At 45.0% G+C, this 16,192-nt stretch overlaps 1 protein-coding gene across 1 annotated transcript in view; it reads right to left on the bottom strand.

Moving 5' to 3' along the window:
- The window catches only part of LOC114649838 (calcium-binding protein 39-like), a 70,111-nt gene extending 54,237 nt beyond the window's left edge, over positions 1 to 15,874 (bottom strand). Inside the window, exon 1 of the mRNA XM_028799192.2 lies at positions 15,672 to 15,874. The gene's annotated coding sequence lies outside the window, so the exon portion shown is untranslated. The remainder of the gene's footprint in view (positions 1 to 15,671) is intronic.
- Positions 15,875 to 16,192: the final 318 nt, after the last annotated feature.

Raw genomic sequence — 16,192 nt, 5'->3', positions numbered from 1 at the left:
ATTAGTCAAATATAACACAAGTAAACACAAAATGCAGTTTTTAAATGATGCTGTTTATTATTTAGGGAGAAAAAAAAATCCAAACCTACATGGCCCTGTGTGAAAAAGTAATTGCCCCCTTGTTAAAAAATAACCTAACTGGTGTATCACACCTGAGTTCAATTTCCGTAGCCACCCCCAGGCCTGATTACTGCCACACCTGTTTCAATCAAGAAATCACTTAAATAGGAGCTGCCTGACACAGAGAAGTAGACCAAAAGCACCTCAAAAGCTAGACATCATGCCAAGATCCAAAGAAATTCAGGAACAAATGAGAACAGAAGTAATTGAGATCTATCAGTCTGGTAAAGGTTATAAAGCCATTTCTAAAGCTTTGGGACTCCAGCGAACCACAGTGAGAGCCATTATCCACAAATGGCAAAAACATGGAACAGTGGTGAACCTTCCCAGGAGTGGCCGGCCGACCAAAATTACCCCAAGAGCGCAGAGACGACTCATCCGAGAGGTCACAAAAGACCCCAGGACAACATCTAAAGAACTGCAGGCCTCACTTGCCTCAATTAAGGTCAGTGTTCACGACTCCACCATAAGAAAGAGACTGGGCAAAAATGGCCTGCATGGCAGATTTCCAAGACGCAAACCACTGTTAAGCAAAAAGAACATTAGGGCTCGTCTCAATTTTGCTAAGAGACATCTCAATGATTGCCAAGACTTTTGGGAAAATACCTTGTGGACTGATGAGACAAAAGTTGAACTTTTTGGAAGGCAAATGTCCCGTTACATCTGGCGTAAAAGGAACACAGCATTTCAGAAAAAGAACATCATACCAACAGTAAAATATGGTGGTGGTAGTGTGATGGTCTGGGGTTGTTTTGCTGCTTCAGGACCTGGAAGGCTTGCTGCAAATCCACCTCTGAATGGCTGAAGAAAAACAAAATGAAGACTTTGGAGTGGCCTAGTCAAAGTCCTGACCTGAATCCAATTGAGATGCTATGGCATGACCTTAAAAGGCGGTTCATGCTAGAAAACCCTCAAATAAAGCTGAATTACAACAATTTTGCAAAGATGAGTGGGCCAAAATTCCTCCAGAGCGCTGTAAAAGACTCATTGCAAGTTATCGCAAACGCTTGATTGCAGTTATTGCTGCTAAGGGTGGCCCAACCAGTTATTAGGTTCAGGGGGCAATTACTTTTTCACACAGGGCCATGTAGGTTTGGATTTTTTTTTCTCCCTAAATAATAAAAACCATCATTTAAAAACTGCATTTTGTGTTTACTTGTGTTATATTTGACTAATGGTTAAATGTGTTTGATGATCAGAAACATTTTGTGTGACAAACATGCAAAAGAATAAGAAATCAGGAAGGGGGCAAATAGTTTTTCACACCACTGTATATACGGGTAGACAGCAAGGCAGATACAGCATTGGAAAACCTTCAAGTGAGACATCTTAGAAGTAAAAAACTAAAAATATAAAAAAGGTCATCTCTAATGTAAAAAAAAACTTTGTTTTTATATTTTTAATTTTTTACTTCTAAGATGTCTCACTTGAAGGTTTTCCAATGCTGCCTCTGACCTAGTGTTTATATAAATACAGGGAATTCCAGTCTCTGGATTACATTCTTCCTGAAGAAGGGGCCCGAGTTGCCACGAAAGCCTGCATATTGTAATCTGTTCAGTTAGCCAATAAAAGGGGTCGTTTTGCATTTTGTATGGTGGGCTAACCCACACAATGAAGACAGAAGAAAGACTCCAAGCAACTCCATGGAAAACTCAAGTCAGAGGACGGAGATAAGTCACTGCATATCCAGTTAAATTGATCATGAGGAAATGGGAAGAGTAAGGCACAGCTGGGAATCTGCTAGAGCAGAGTAAGCCGTCCAAAAAAAACTGAAGACAACAAGCAAAGGAGGCCATTGAGAGACCTCTGAAGGTGTCACAAACTACAGTGCGTCAGACTGAAGAGACTGTGCAGACAACAACGGTTGTCCAGACGCTTCATCAGTCGCACCTTTATGGATGAGCGGCAAAGACAAAAAAAAAAAAAAAAACAAAAACCACACACACAGGACCACCATTGAGCTTTCTGCCCTCCAAACTAAACACTAGGCTTGGACACTACACATTATCAAACACAACACACCAACCCAACCTTGAAGCGCAGTGGTGGCTGCACCAGGCTTTGGAGATGCAGCAGGCCCTTGCAAGGCTTGCGAGGAGAAAATGAATGCAGAAAAATACAAGGAAACCCTGACGCAGGCTGCAAGGAATCTGCGCCTTGGGAGAAGGTTTATATTCCAGCAAGACAACGAGCCCAAGCATAAAGCCAAAGCTACACAACAATGGCTTCAAAATGACAATAATGATTTCCTGAGTCCCAGATCTCAGTCCAGTTGAGGACTTGTGGCAGAGCTTTACAAAGGCTCACCGTCACCAGGACACCTGACAGAGCCTGGACAGTTTGGCAAGGAAGAATGTGAGAAAAATGACAGAGGGAAGAAGTGCAAAGCTGACAGAGCAAGAGACCTGTGCACAGAGACACAAGGCCGTCATAGCTGCCAGTGGTGCATCTACTGAATGTGGACTTGAATGGTGTGACTATTTTGTGGTTTAAAATTGTAATTAATAAAGCAATTGGCAGAGACCAATTTTTCCTTTGACATTAAAGAATCTTTTTCTGCTGATCATTGTCAAAAAAGCCCAATTAAATCCAACGTCGTATAACAATAAAATGTGAAGACTACCCAGGGGTGTGAAAAGAACCTTTTTACGGGCTCTGAATTGTTCCACACCTTTAAATGCTTGTTTCCTCTGCCATTTTCTTCTGAATTCCTCCTTTTCTGGAGAGTTTTCGCTTTACTGCCGTGTTCACTGGCCTAGGCACTTCACGTATGGGGAAGCGGATGTACAATTTAAACAGATTGTAATTTTCATGGGAATTGTTACATACGCATAATAGAACTAACTAATTTACATTACAGCGAGAAATTAACCATATTAAAAAAATAGTAAAGCATAATAAATTGAAAGAAAACTATGCTTCATGTTGTGTTAGAGGTATTACTTGAGTTATCCGTTTGTGTTCTGTTTGGCTTTGAAATTAACTTACACTTTCACTGTAAAACTTCAGTAAAAACAATAATTGAAATTAATTTTTCTTCAATTTCGCATTGAATTTTGGTTCAATGTTTGGACTTACATTGTGACAACAACATTTATTTATATAGCACATTTTCATACAAATAATGTAGCTCAAAGTGCTTTACACTACGTATAACTGCCTGTGAGTGAATATCGTTTCTTTCTCTCTAATAAATAAACAGACTTTTTCAAATGTTTGTCCCTGTGATTTGTTAATTGTCATAGCAAAAGCTATTCTAATGGGAAACTGTAAACGTTTTAATACGAATGGCATATCAAGATCTCCTTTGGTGTCTAACGTTATCCCCTGAAGATGTACTACATTACCTTTCTTGTTGCCTGTTAAAATTTTACATGTTAGAATTGTTCAACCAATTTTTAATATAACTAATCTTGACGTATTGCATAGTTCATCACTCAGACATAAATTATGCAATAACATTACGATACATCCTTCTCTCAACAGTAATTCGGCCGGTGGAAGGCCGGACGGTGTTAACAGTTGTAGATATTCTACATGATATTGTAAGTTGATGTTTTCATCTTCTGCACCAACACCACCAACTGTTTCAGCATAGTCTATAGATACGCAACCGATCGACAATTTGTGTTAATTTGTGCGCTCTGGGAACTGTACAACGCCATCACAGACATACAGAACACACACCCAGATGGACTGGTTATTGTCGGTGGAGATTTCAATCATGCGAATCTCAAGTCAGTGCTCACTGAATTCCATCAGTGTGTGGACTTTGCAACGACAGGGACGAACACGCTGGATCTTATTTATACAAACATCCCTGCCACATACCGGCCGGAGCCCCGCCCCCACTTCGGAAACTCAGATCACATCTCTGTCATATTAATTCCAGCATACAGACCGCTCGTCAGACGAACCAAACCAGTTCCCAAGCAGGTGAGAACCTGGCCAGCAGAAGACATCTCTGCTCTTCAAGACTGTTTTGAGTGCACTGACTGGGACATGTTTAGAGAGGCTGCAACCAACAGCAACTGTATCAACTTGGAGGAGTACACGTCATCAGTGACCAGCTACATCAATAAGTGACTTGATCACGTCACTGTCTCCAAGGACATCCCCGCACGCCCCAACCAGAAACCGTGGATTACAGAGGAAGTGCGTGTGCTACTGAGGATCCAGGACTCTGCCTTCAGGGAAGGTGACGAATGAGAACAGCAAGGGCCAAACTATCCTGCACCATCAGAGCAGCAAAGCACGTACACGCCCAGAGAATCCAGGGTCTTTTCCTACAAGACAAAGACGCACAAAGCATGTGGAAAGGCATCCAGGCTATAACTAATTACAGGACAACACCACCCACCTGTGACAGTGATGCCACCCTTCTAGATGTGCCGAATAACTTCTATGCACGGTTTGAAGCACAGAACTACGTGGTGATGAGGAAGACCACCTCTCCTCCTAGTGACCATGCATTAAATCTGACTGTGGCCAATGTGAGGAATACTCTACGAAGAGTCAACCCACGGAAGGCTGTAGGACCAGACAATATTCCTGGCAGAGTACTAGGGGAATGTGCAGACCAGCTGGCAGGCATCTTTATTGACATTTTCAACATCTCCCCGAGGACCGACATCGTCCCAACCTGCTTCAAAACCACCACCATAGTTCCCGTGCCAAAAAAAGTCACAAGTGTCCAACCTCAATGACTACCGTCCCGTTGCACTTACAGCTATCATTGTGAAGTGCTTCGAGAAGCTTGCCATGAGGCACATCAAAACCCTACTGTCCCCCTCACTAGATCACCCACTGGAACCGTTCAACAGATGATGTAATAGCCACCACTCTCCATCTGGCTCTCGCTCATCTGGACAATAAAGACACATACGTTCGAATGCTGTTTATCGACTTGAGCTCAGCATTCAACATGATCATTCCTCAGCAGCTGACGGAAAAGCTGACCCTGCTGGGACTGAACACCTCCCTCTGTAACTGGATTCTGGACTTCCTGACTGAGAGACCCTCAGTCCAGTCAGGATTGGAAACAACATCTCCAGAACCACCACACTGAGCACTGGAGCCCCTCAAGGCTGGGTGCTCAGTCCATTATTGTTCACACTGCTGACTCATGACTGTGCAGCAACACACAGCTCTAATCTAATCTAAAATTTGCTGATGACACAACTGTGGTGGGTCTAATCAGCAAGAACGAGTCAGCATACAGAGAGGAGGTGCAGTGGTTGACGGACTGGTGTAAAGCCAAGAACCTGTCTCTGAATGTAGACAAAACAAAGGAGCTGATTGCTTACTTTAGGAAGACTAAGAGTGACCATCTTCCACTGAACATTGACGGCTCAACTGTGGAGGTCGTCAATAGCACCAACTTCCTGGGTGTCCACCTGGCAGAGAACCTCACCTGGTCCCACACCAGCTCTTTAGCCAAGAAAGCCCAGCAGCGGCTCTACTTACTATATAGGCTGAGGAAAGCCCATCTTCCACCAGCTACTCTAACACCATTCTACAGAGGAACCATAGACAGCATCCTGAGCAACAGCATCACTGTCTGGTTTGGAAATTGCACGGTCAGGGATCTCAAAACCCTACAACAGATAGTGAAGACAGCTGAGAAGATCATCGGTGTTTCTCTTCCCTCCATCATTGACATTTACACCACACGCTGCATCCGCAAAGCCACCAGCATTTTGAATGATCCAACACACCCTTCACATTCACTGTTTACACTCCTGCCATTGGGAAAAAGGTACCAAAGCATTCGGGCCCTCACCACCAGAAAGTGTAACAGTTTCTACCCCCAAGCAGTCAGACTCCTGAACACTCATGGACCGGACTGATATCTGATATATGTGTTCTGTTCTGCAGTGTTGCACATGTTTGCACATTTGACTCACATGCACCTTGTTATATATTATGTGTCTTTATGTTATGTGTCATGGATTCTTCGTATGCCGTACTCCTGTATATGGATGAAATGACAATAAATACTCTTGAATCTTGAATAAACTTGGAAATTAGGCTTATACTGAGCGTGTGAGAATGTGTTGGTGCTCAAAATGTAGCACTATTCAAGACACGGCCAGGTGAAAATGAAGCATCAAACTGCGGTATTCCTTATAGAAATGAAAACTAAAAAAGCTATACGATGATGTCACAGTCATAACAATAAAATAATTAAACCGTATATAAAAAAAAATAAAGAACATTGTGCAAATGCAAATAATGGATGAATATTCTATGAATGGAAACCTGAGAAAATACACAAAAATCACAACGACTGTACAATTAAAAGTGAGACAAGTACCAAAGACGCACAGACTGCACACAACACTGATGGTGGAGGTTCATCTCAGGATAATTCACATTTTTTATTGCACTTTTGAAATTGAAAACAATAAAAGGAAAACAAGGCTACAATACGCAACACTTCAAATATGTGGAGAAAAGAGGAAGCTGGTGCTGTGCTGAAGTCAAAGGGCATCACCTAAAATGAAGAGGAACTGAAGGCTTTTCATTACTGAGCACAGACAAACTTCACGCGGCCTCGTCCAGAGGGTCACAACTGTCAGAAGTGCAGTCAACGACATCTTAGCCATTTAGCTGGACAAATTCACAACTTCTTCCAGAAAGCCTTGCATGTAATTTCTGAGATTTTAGCTGCATTTTGCAGGCTAACCAGATAATTTACAACAGCTCGGCATATTATAAATTCAGATCCATCCAAGACCTAAAACATGCTGTTTAATTTGGGGCCCTGGAGGGCTGAGCATATCTTGTAGGGTGGGAAAAAAATCCCTTTAGACTGGGAGCCAATCAATCAAATGACCCACTCATTTACACCGGGGCACGTTAGAGTTGGCACTAACCCTAACCATACAGCACGCCTTCGAGATGTAGAAGCAAACTTAACAGAAAAACTAAGAGTGACAGAGGGATGACGTGCAAGGTCTTCACTGACAGCAGTCGGGCCTGTGAGTCAAAACCTTTAACCCTTAGAGCTGGGAAGAGGCAGCACTGACCACTGTGTCACCATTTCATCCTATAATATCACATTCATTTACCTCATCATTTATTTCCTAAACAGGGTATGGGGAGATGGTGCCTACCTGTGCAGCAGCAGGAGTAGAGGAGGAAGAGCTGGTCGCACTCACACATAGTAAGTGTATTTACACTGACATGGCCCATTTAGCATTTCTAATAAAACCAACTACCCATCTATAAAGACAACAAAAACAAACCATTCAGTTGATCAGGCTCATGGAGTAGGGCAGTGGGAGAACATAGAATTGTCAGGCAGTAAGCATACAACACAGGGAGAATATGCTTTTCCGGACAGAAGCCCACCCAGTTGATAATCAAACCGGGGTTTAAGTCCTCCACCTACCTGGCCACTGTGCTGCCCAATAGTAAATCCACTGTATTCTAGTTGTGCAATGATATCAACCACATTTACATTCTTCAACCCCACGAAATCTAATTCAGGGCACCATGGTGAGGGGAAGCAGAGGCAAATCGAGCCCAGTAGTTCTGGGTGCAAGGCAGGAACCAGCTGGATGGGGCACCAGTCTATCAAGCACACCTCCACAAGTAGCCAATGGAGGGTCACCGACTAACCTGGCAAGAACATCTTCTGGGATGCGAGAGGAAATCCGGGAGAACCCAGAGAAAGAGCATAAAGACATAGGAAGGGCTGTGGGATTGGAATCTAACCTCAGGAAATTGATGAAGCCATTCTACAGTATGCACTGTGCCTTTTATATCCATCTAACATATATAGCGCCTTTTACATCTAGCTATCTGTATATCATAGATAGTGCTTTCAATATCTGTCCATCTCTTTTACAAAAGTAGCGCCTTCCACAACCATGTCGATTTGTAGAACCGCATTGTATTATATAGTGCCTTTCATAACTATGTGCTATAGGTATCCATTGAAGATAACTGAATTTTGTGCCTTTTACAGTTGTCACTATCCATTATGGCCATCCACTGTACATAATTACTTTTATGTCTAGCTGTCTATTGGATATGGCTTTTCAGAGCAGTAGCTATTATACAGTATACAGTGATCCCTCGCTATATCGCGCTTCGCCTTTCGCGGCTTCACTCCATCGCGGATTTTATATGTAAGCATATTTAAATATATATCGCGGATTTTTCGCTGCTTCCGCGGGTTTCTGCGGACAATGGGTCTTTTAATTTCTGGTACATGGCTTCCTCAGTTGGTTTGCCCAGTTGATTTTCATACAAGGGACGCTATTGGCAGATGGCTGAGAAGCTACCCAACTTACTTTCTCTCTCTCTCTCTCTCTCTCTTGCGCGGACGTAGGGGGGTGTGAGCAGGGGGGGCTGTGTGCAGCTGCTTCCTGAAGGACAGGCTGCACGGAGCTTCGCATACTTAAAAGCTCAAAGGGCACGTATTGATATTTTTTTATCTGTCTCTCGCTATCTCTCTCTCTCTCTCTCTCTCTCTCTTTCCTGCTCCTGACAGAGGGGGTGTGAGCTGCCGCCTTCAACAGCTTTGTACCGGCGGTGCTTCGCATACTTAAAAGCCGTATTGATTTTTTTTTTTGACTGCTTGCTTTGCACTCCTTTGAAAAGGAAGATATGTTTGCATTCTTTTAATTGTGAGACAGAACTGTCATCTCTGTCTTGTCATGGAGCACAGTTTAAACTTTTGAAAAAGAGACAAAAGTTTGTTTGCAGTGTTTGAATAACGTTCCTGTCTCTCTACAACCTCCTGTGTTTCTGCGCAAATCTGTGACCCAAGCATGACATTCTAAAAATAACCATATAAACATATGGTTTCTACTTCGCGGATTTTCCTACTTCGCGGGTGGCTCTGGAACGCAACCCCCGCGATGGAGGAGGGATTACTGTAGTACATTTCAAACCTATCTGTTATAGCAATTCATTGCATATGCTGCCTTTTGAACTTATAAACTATTATATAGTGTGTACTATCATTTGATATTTCGCTCTCTTTTTAGTTTATATATATATATATATATATATATATATATATATATATATACACACACACACATTCACACACACATACACTAGCCGCACCCCATGGCTCCACCCATGTAGTAGTGAAACAGGACAGTGAGGAGGGCCCCGCCCAGCCCCCTACTCCTGATGTCACACTTCCTCCTCCTCTCTGCCCGCTGCTTGTCTCTTGGATTTGTGCAAATAAATCAGTACAGCAAGCTAACTATCATACTTGGCACAATGATAGAAGTCACAAAATCAACTGGAATGTTCAAGCAAATTATAGAAAAAAAACCCCGATCTAAATCCGTTAAGTAGTTCTCAGTAACACACACACACATATATGTATATGTATATATATATATATATATATATATATATATATGTATATGTATATATATATATGTATATGTATATATGTATATATATATATGTATATGTATATATATATATATATATATGTATATACACACACACATACATATACACAAACACATAGTGAGTGCTGCAGGGGATGGATAGGTGTCCTTACCCAGAAGGGGCACCACAATTAAAGAAGAGAATGGGAACAGGAATCGAGATGGGAACGAGATGGGAACAGGAATCCTTACATGGAAAGGAGACCAGTAAATTGGAAGGACTTGGGGGAAACAGCATGTGGTTATTCTATTGCCTGATATGCTAGAGGGCAGCATCCTTGGCATTCAAGTCCTCTTTGGATACCCATAGGGCATGATGGGAGTTGGAGCCCCACCATACAACCCTGTTAGGTTCCGTGGGTGCCAACAGGGGCCACTGCATGAAGATACGGTCCAAACAAAGTATGTCCCAGCCCTTGAAATACTCCCGGGTCAAAGACAAAAGGAGCTGCTTTGTATTGCCCAGAGAGTTGGCAGGAGGCAGAGGACTAAAAGCTCTTGGGAGGAAGAATTCTAGACAACTGTGTCTTTGACTCTGTGACTGTGCTCAACTGTTGACGTCTGAGTAATAAAACAAACTTTACTTGAAACTGCAGTTGTATTGCAGTTGATTGTGTGCGCAATTCGGAGATGGTGGCACCCCATACTGGTTACTATATAACTATAAAAGTTCCTTTCACACATATCTGCCAAATCTCCACTGTATATGGTGTCTTTCATATCCATATTTAGTATTATGTGCCATCCCCATCTATTCACGGCCTATAGTGCCATCCATATTTGTATCTAGTATAAAGGTCCTTTAATACATATCTACTAAAACATCACTCTATATGGTGTCCTTCATAGCCACCTTGTGTAAACAGTGCATTTCATAGGCGTTTCTGTCATATAGTGCCTTTCATATCCATTCTTAGCTCATGCTGTTTTTCACACCTTTCATGCCTACCTGCTATAGTGCCTTTGCATAGCGTTACCTGCCATATAGCGTCACTCACAGCCGTCTAACAATTCTACCGTACGGTGGCATCCCCATCCAGACATGAGTCACATAGTGTGCCTTTCATATTTATCCAGGAGGTAATTTTGGAAGTGAGCTCCAGCCAAGGTGAGTGCTGCTCTTATCACTCAAGTTCAGTGCCTGCTTGTGACACCCACAGGTGCATATTGGTGCCATGTCAGCTGCCTTGCTGCTGGCTGACATATTATTTGCTCCTTTGTTATTAATTAGCTGCTGGATGAGGAAAAGAAACAACTGAGAGCTCAGAATCTTAAAAACACAACTAATACTTTTGTGACCGATTATACATTTTTCTCAGTTTAATGAAGTGTGTGCCATTCAGACCATGAGTGACAAAGGTACTGAATTGAGTCTCTCAGTGTTAATATTTGGAGACCAAACAGCAAAGGACACGGACCACCAGAGAGAAATGCAGGAAGGCCACAGGCCCACTCACAGCCCACTGCAGCTCAAGAACACAAAACGAGGGTCCTATGGCGTAGAATGGCACCTGCACAAAATGTGAACAACTCAGGGCTCTGTGTGACAAATATGTCCGCCACCCAAGTGCCCGCCATTAAGCCCTAGCCATTGGAGCAGGCAACTGTGAGGTGCCAGCAGTACACTGAGACAATGAGACTCAGCTTGGCACACCTACTGAACCATCACGGCCCCCAGCATTACAATTCGATTTTATTCAAACTGAGAGTTTCTGATCAAAAACAAAACTCATGGTGCTGGTCACCAATTCAGTGATTATAGATCTGCACAAAAATGTGCCCACTGACAAACAGGCCCCCAGACCAGACTAGGATGATAAATTAGACTGGACTGTCAATACTGATGCTTTGTGCAAGACAGGACAGAGCCGACTATACTTCCTTAGAAGGCTGGCGTCCTTCAACATCTGCAATAAGATGCTGCAGATGTTCTATCAGACGGTTGTGGCGAGCGCCCTCTTCTACGCGGTGGTGTGCTGGGGAGGCAGCATTAAGAGGAAAGACGCCTCACACCTGGACAAACTGGTGAGGAAGGCAGGCTCTATTGTTGGCATGGAGCTGGACAGTCTGACATCTGTGGCAGAGCGACGAGTGCTAAGCAGACTCCTGTCAATTATGGAAAATCCACTGCATCCACTAAACAGGATCATCTCCAGACAGAGGAGCAGCTTCAGTGACAGACTGCTGTCACCATCCATGCTCCACTGACAGACTGAGGAGATCGTTCCTCCAACACACTATGGGACTCTTCACTTCCACCCAAGGGGGTAAACATTAACATTACTCTAAGTTATTGTCTGTTATACCTGCATTGTTATCACTCTTTAATTTAATATTGTTTTTTGTATCAGTAAGCTGCTGCTGGAGTATGTGAATTTCCCCTTGGGATTAATAAAGTATCTATCTATCTATCTATCTATCTAGGTATCGGTGTGGTCAAAAGGGCTCCTTCTGACCCTAAAAGTGAATTTCATGGGATCTCAAAATTGCTGAATGGATAGAGAATTATATCACTTCATTAATGGCCACAAATTACCAAATTCAGGTGGCAAGAAGGACAAACTGGTCAGAACAGCAGCCCTTAATGGGGCACAGTCAGGGAGGCTGGGCACTCCAAGTGGGCCCCACTCAGTTTTCTTTTGATGGCAGATGAGTTGGCACACAGAACTTGCTTGGTCAGTTGCGACTGATTCTGAGCAGGACCCTGTGGGCAGAGCCCTGTAGATAGATAGATAGATAGATAGATAGATAGATAGATAGATAGATAGATAGATAGATAGATAGATAGATAGATAGATATGAAGGGCACTATATAATTCTATATGATAGATAGATAGATAGATAGATAGATAGATAGATAGATAGATAGATAGATAGATAGATAGATAGATACTTTATTAATCCCAAAATCTGTACACAAAATTTAAGAACATGGACATGGTCAACGGGTCAGGGCTAATGGATCAACACAGCAGTATGACCAACACCAAGTAAAATGATCTGCAGATCTGAGGAAACACATTGAATTCTGGGAAAAGCTGACCTGAACCAAACTTCAGCTGTGCTGTCCTTCCCAAGCTGGGCACGCTCAATCCACCATAGCACTTGGGCAAGAGCAGTCAGCATCTAAACTCTGGCATCGTGACACTGAACATAATGGACAAGGAAAGTGCTGAGTGGGTGAAGAGGGAGGGCAGCAAGACTGGGCACACCAGGTAGGTCAGCAGAAAGTAGGACCGAGTGGGCACAAAAGTAACACGGCTAAGAAGCCACGGACATGTGGGTCAGTCAGGACTGCAAGCTCTAAAGGGTCTGAGGTGAGGAGGATGAACACAAAAGAGCCACGGGTCATAAGGATAGAGCAAAAACATGGGGACACCAAATACTAAAACTTCCGAAATGAATAGGGTGGGCATATGCAGTGGAAACATCACTAAGACTGCAACTGGATATATTGGATTGGACAGCTGGAACTGGTACTGGGGACACTGGGACAAGGTCTAAATGTGACACTCATTGAAAAGGAGGTGAAGATGGGACATACGAGGGAGAACCGGAGGCTCTGATGTAACACACACGCAGTTTAAAAGGCTGGGCAGGTCTGCAGGCAATGAGACTGAAGACACCAGGATAGACAGAAGGCCCAAATGTGACAGATTGGAAAGGGTGTGGTTTCAGAGTTTGAGAGCCTGGGCACACTGGACAGGTCAAAGGGACACAAGAGGGGGCACATCAGGCCCTAAAGTGACAGCAAGCCTTTGAGGAACTGCGCATACCAGACAGGGCAGCAGGAGTGGTCAGCAGGCCCTCATGTGACAGCATCTGGCAGAGTGTTCAGGAAAACTAAAGGCAAATGTGGGCACATCTGGCAGATCAGCATGCGCACTGGCCACACTGAATAGGATACAACGCTAAGCCCACAAGGTTGGTCATCAGACCCTAATGTGACAGCAAGGCTGGGCACATGTGCCATAATGCATGACTTTTTGAAACTGAGCATACCGGACAGGCTGGCAGGAAGAGGCTGGGCACAGAGGACTTATCATGCAGTTATAATGTAACAGAATAGAGAAGAAAATAGGAAATGCCAGTGGGCACCCTTGACCAAGGCAACACTCCCTAATGTGAGTTAGGCTGGCCACACTGCACAGGACTGCAGCAGATGTGGCTCGACAGGCCTTAATGTGCCAGTCTGGCACAGAACTGGTCAGCTGGTTCTAATGTGACAACTAGTAAGGCTGGGCACATTTGGCATAACAGAGTGCGTAAAGGTGCAAGTCTGAACAACTGAGCAAACTGGGCAAGGTGGCAGGACTGGTCAGCAGGCCCTCATGTGACAGCATTTGGCAAACTGGGCAGGAAAATGGGAAGCAAGCGTGGACACACCTGACAGATCAACATGCCCACTAGCCACAATTCAATGGGATCCAACACTGAGCACACAAGGTTGGTCATCAGGTCCTAATGTGACAGACCAGGCTGGGCACATATGCCACAATGCATGGCTTTGTTGGGAATGAGCATACTAGACAGGCTGGCAGGAAGAGACTGGGCACAGAAGACTGGCCAGCAACCCCTAATGTGCCAGAGTTTGACAGAATAGGGAACAAAGTAGGCAGAGATAGTTGTGGGCATCCCTGACTGGGCAACATGCCCTAAATGGAGTTTGGCTGGCCACTCTGACATGAACAGCAGGAGGTGTTGGCTGATGGGCCTTAATGTGGCAATCTGGAAAATTGGGCACAAACAGCTTACCACCAGGCCCACCTCTAAAAGCCAACATGGCTGGGCACACATGCCATTACAGTGTGGCCAAATATCTGAGTTTACGAGGCTGAGTATGCTGGGCAGGGCTGGGGAGCTGGAAAAATAAACTTTTGACAGACTGGGCAGAAGAAGAGAAAGTGAGTGTGGGCACACCTGACTAGTCAGCATGCCCACCGGCCACACTGAGAACAACAGAACATGAGACTGGGCATTCAAGGCTGGTGATCATCAGGTCCTAATGTGCCAGCGTTTGACAGAATAGGAAGGAAAGCAGGCAGTGACAGTGGGCACCCTTGACTGGGTCACACGCCCGAACAGGCATGATGATGCAGGTGTTGGTTGATTTGGCCTGAATGTGGCAGTCTGGCAAATTGGGCTCAAACAATTTACTACCAGTCCCTAATGTAAAAGCGGGCAAGCCTGGGTACACCTGCCATAACAGCGTGCCCAAATATCAAGAGTTTAAGGGACTGAGCATTCCAAGCAGGACTACTGAAAAAAAGTGTTTGACAGATTGGGCATTTGAGCAGGAAGTGAGTGTGGGCACACCTGACTGGTCAGCATGCCCACTAGCCCACACTGAGCAAGACAACAGGACATGAGACTGGGCACACATACATACATAATGCCCGAGTTTGTGAGACTGAGCATACTGGCAAATTGGGCACAGAGAGCAGGTCCTAAAGAAACAGCTAGCAAGGCTGGGCACACAGCGCTAGTCAGAAGACCCTAATGCGACAGAGGGGCCAAATGTGTGAGTTTGAGGGGTGGAGCATACCGGACAGGGCAGCAGGGCCAGTGTTTGCCAGGCTTGTCAACAGGACAGTCCAATGCTGGGCACACAAGGTTGGTCAGAAGGCCTTATTGTGGCAGACTGGACAAAACTGTAGGCCCTAATTTACGAGTCTGGGAACATCTGGCCGGACAGCTAGAAGTGGCACCGGGCACACTGGGCTGATCGGCAGGCCTTAAAAGTGAACGAGTTACCGATGCCGGACACACTGGGCAGGGCAGCAGGCCTCCCCGCGGTGCAGTAACCGAGTCCCTTGTGCTGTAAGGACTGCGCCTCTGTCGCCTGTCACTCCCACTTGCCGGTCCGCGGAGCTCCATTAAGACTGTCTGGCTCGCAGGACTCTCTGGACAAAGCACGGCGTACGACGGAGACTCGATTCGGCACCACGGCGGGGAAACTCGCCCATAGTCCCGTGACACACGCCGCAAGTCGCGGCGACAGACACTGGGAGTGACGCGCCACACACACTCTCACAGACACACACACACAAAGCGGCCAACTTCACGACGTCTGCCGGCGGCGGCCGAGTTTGCGTTACGTTTGTGTGGATATCAAGCAGTACTTACAGACCGCTCCGAGCGAGCGCCGCGTCTTCTCTCTTAAATTTCCAAATTCGGGTTTCTTTAGCGTGCAGCCTAACAGCCTTTTCTGGTCACCCGGCTGTGTGTAAACTGCGCTCCACGTCACAGGAATGTGTGTTTGTACAAAAAAGAGAGAGAGAGTCGCTGAGCTTATTGAGACTGCGCGCCTGCAGAAGTCAGACGACTAGGCACGAAAGCTGTCGGAGACGGCCAAACGAGACCGAAGATAACCGAGTGGTGACGGGAAAACCCGAATGAAACCAAAATAGAGGCGGGGTTACGGTGGCAAGTATGGGTGAGCGCGGACAGTCGACTGACAAGGACGAACCGAGGGTGCTCGAAAACTGTCGAGGATTCTCGAACGGAGTCAAAGGTAAAATCCGTGCGACAGCGTGGGTGGAAATAAGAGTCGAGCGAAGGGGTGCCGCATTGACCGCTGGTCCTATCAGTGCCGATACGTCTATGCGCCCGCCATATTGCAGCGGTCCAGATTTGCTTATAAACTC

Source organism: Erpetoichthys calabaricus, chromosome 4 (assembly GCF_900747795.2).
Source record: "Erpetoichthys calabaricus chromosome 4, fErpCal1.3, whole genome shotgun sequence".
Taxonomy (NCBI): domain Eukaryota; kingdom Metazoa; phylum Chordata; class Cladistia; order Polypteriformes; family Polypteridae; genus Erpetoichthys; species Erpetoichthys calabaricus.
Note: the sequence above shows the minus strand (reverse complement) of the source record. Positions and strands in the feature narration are given on the sequence as shown.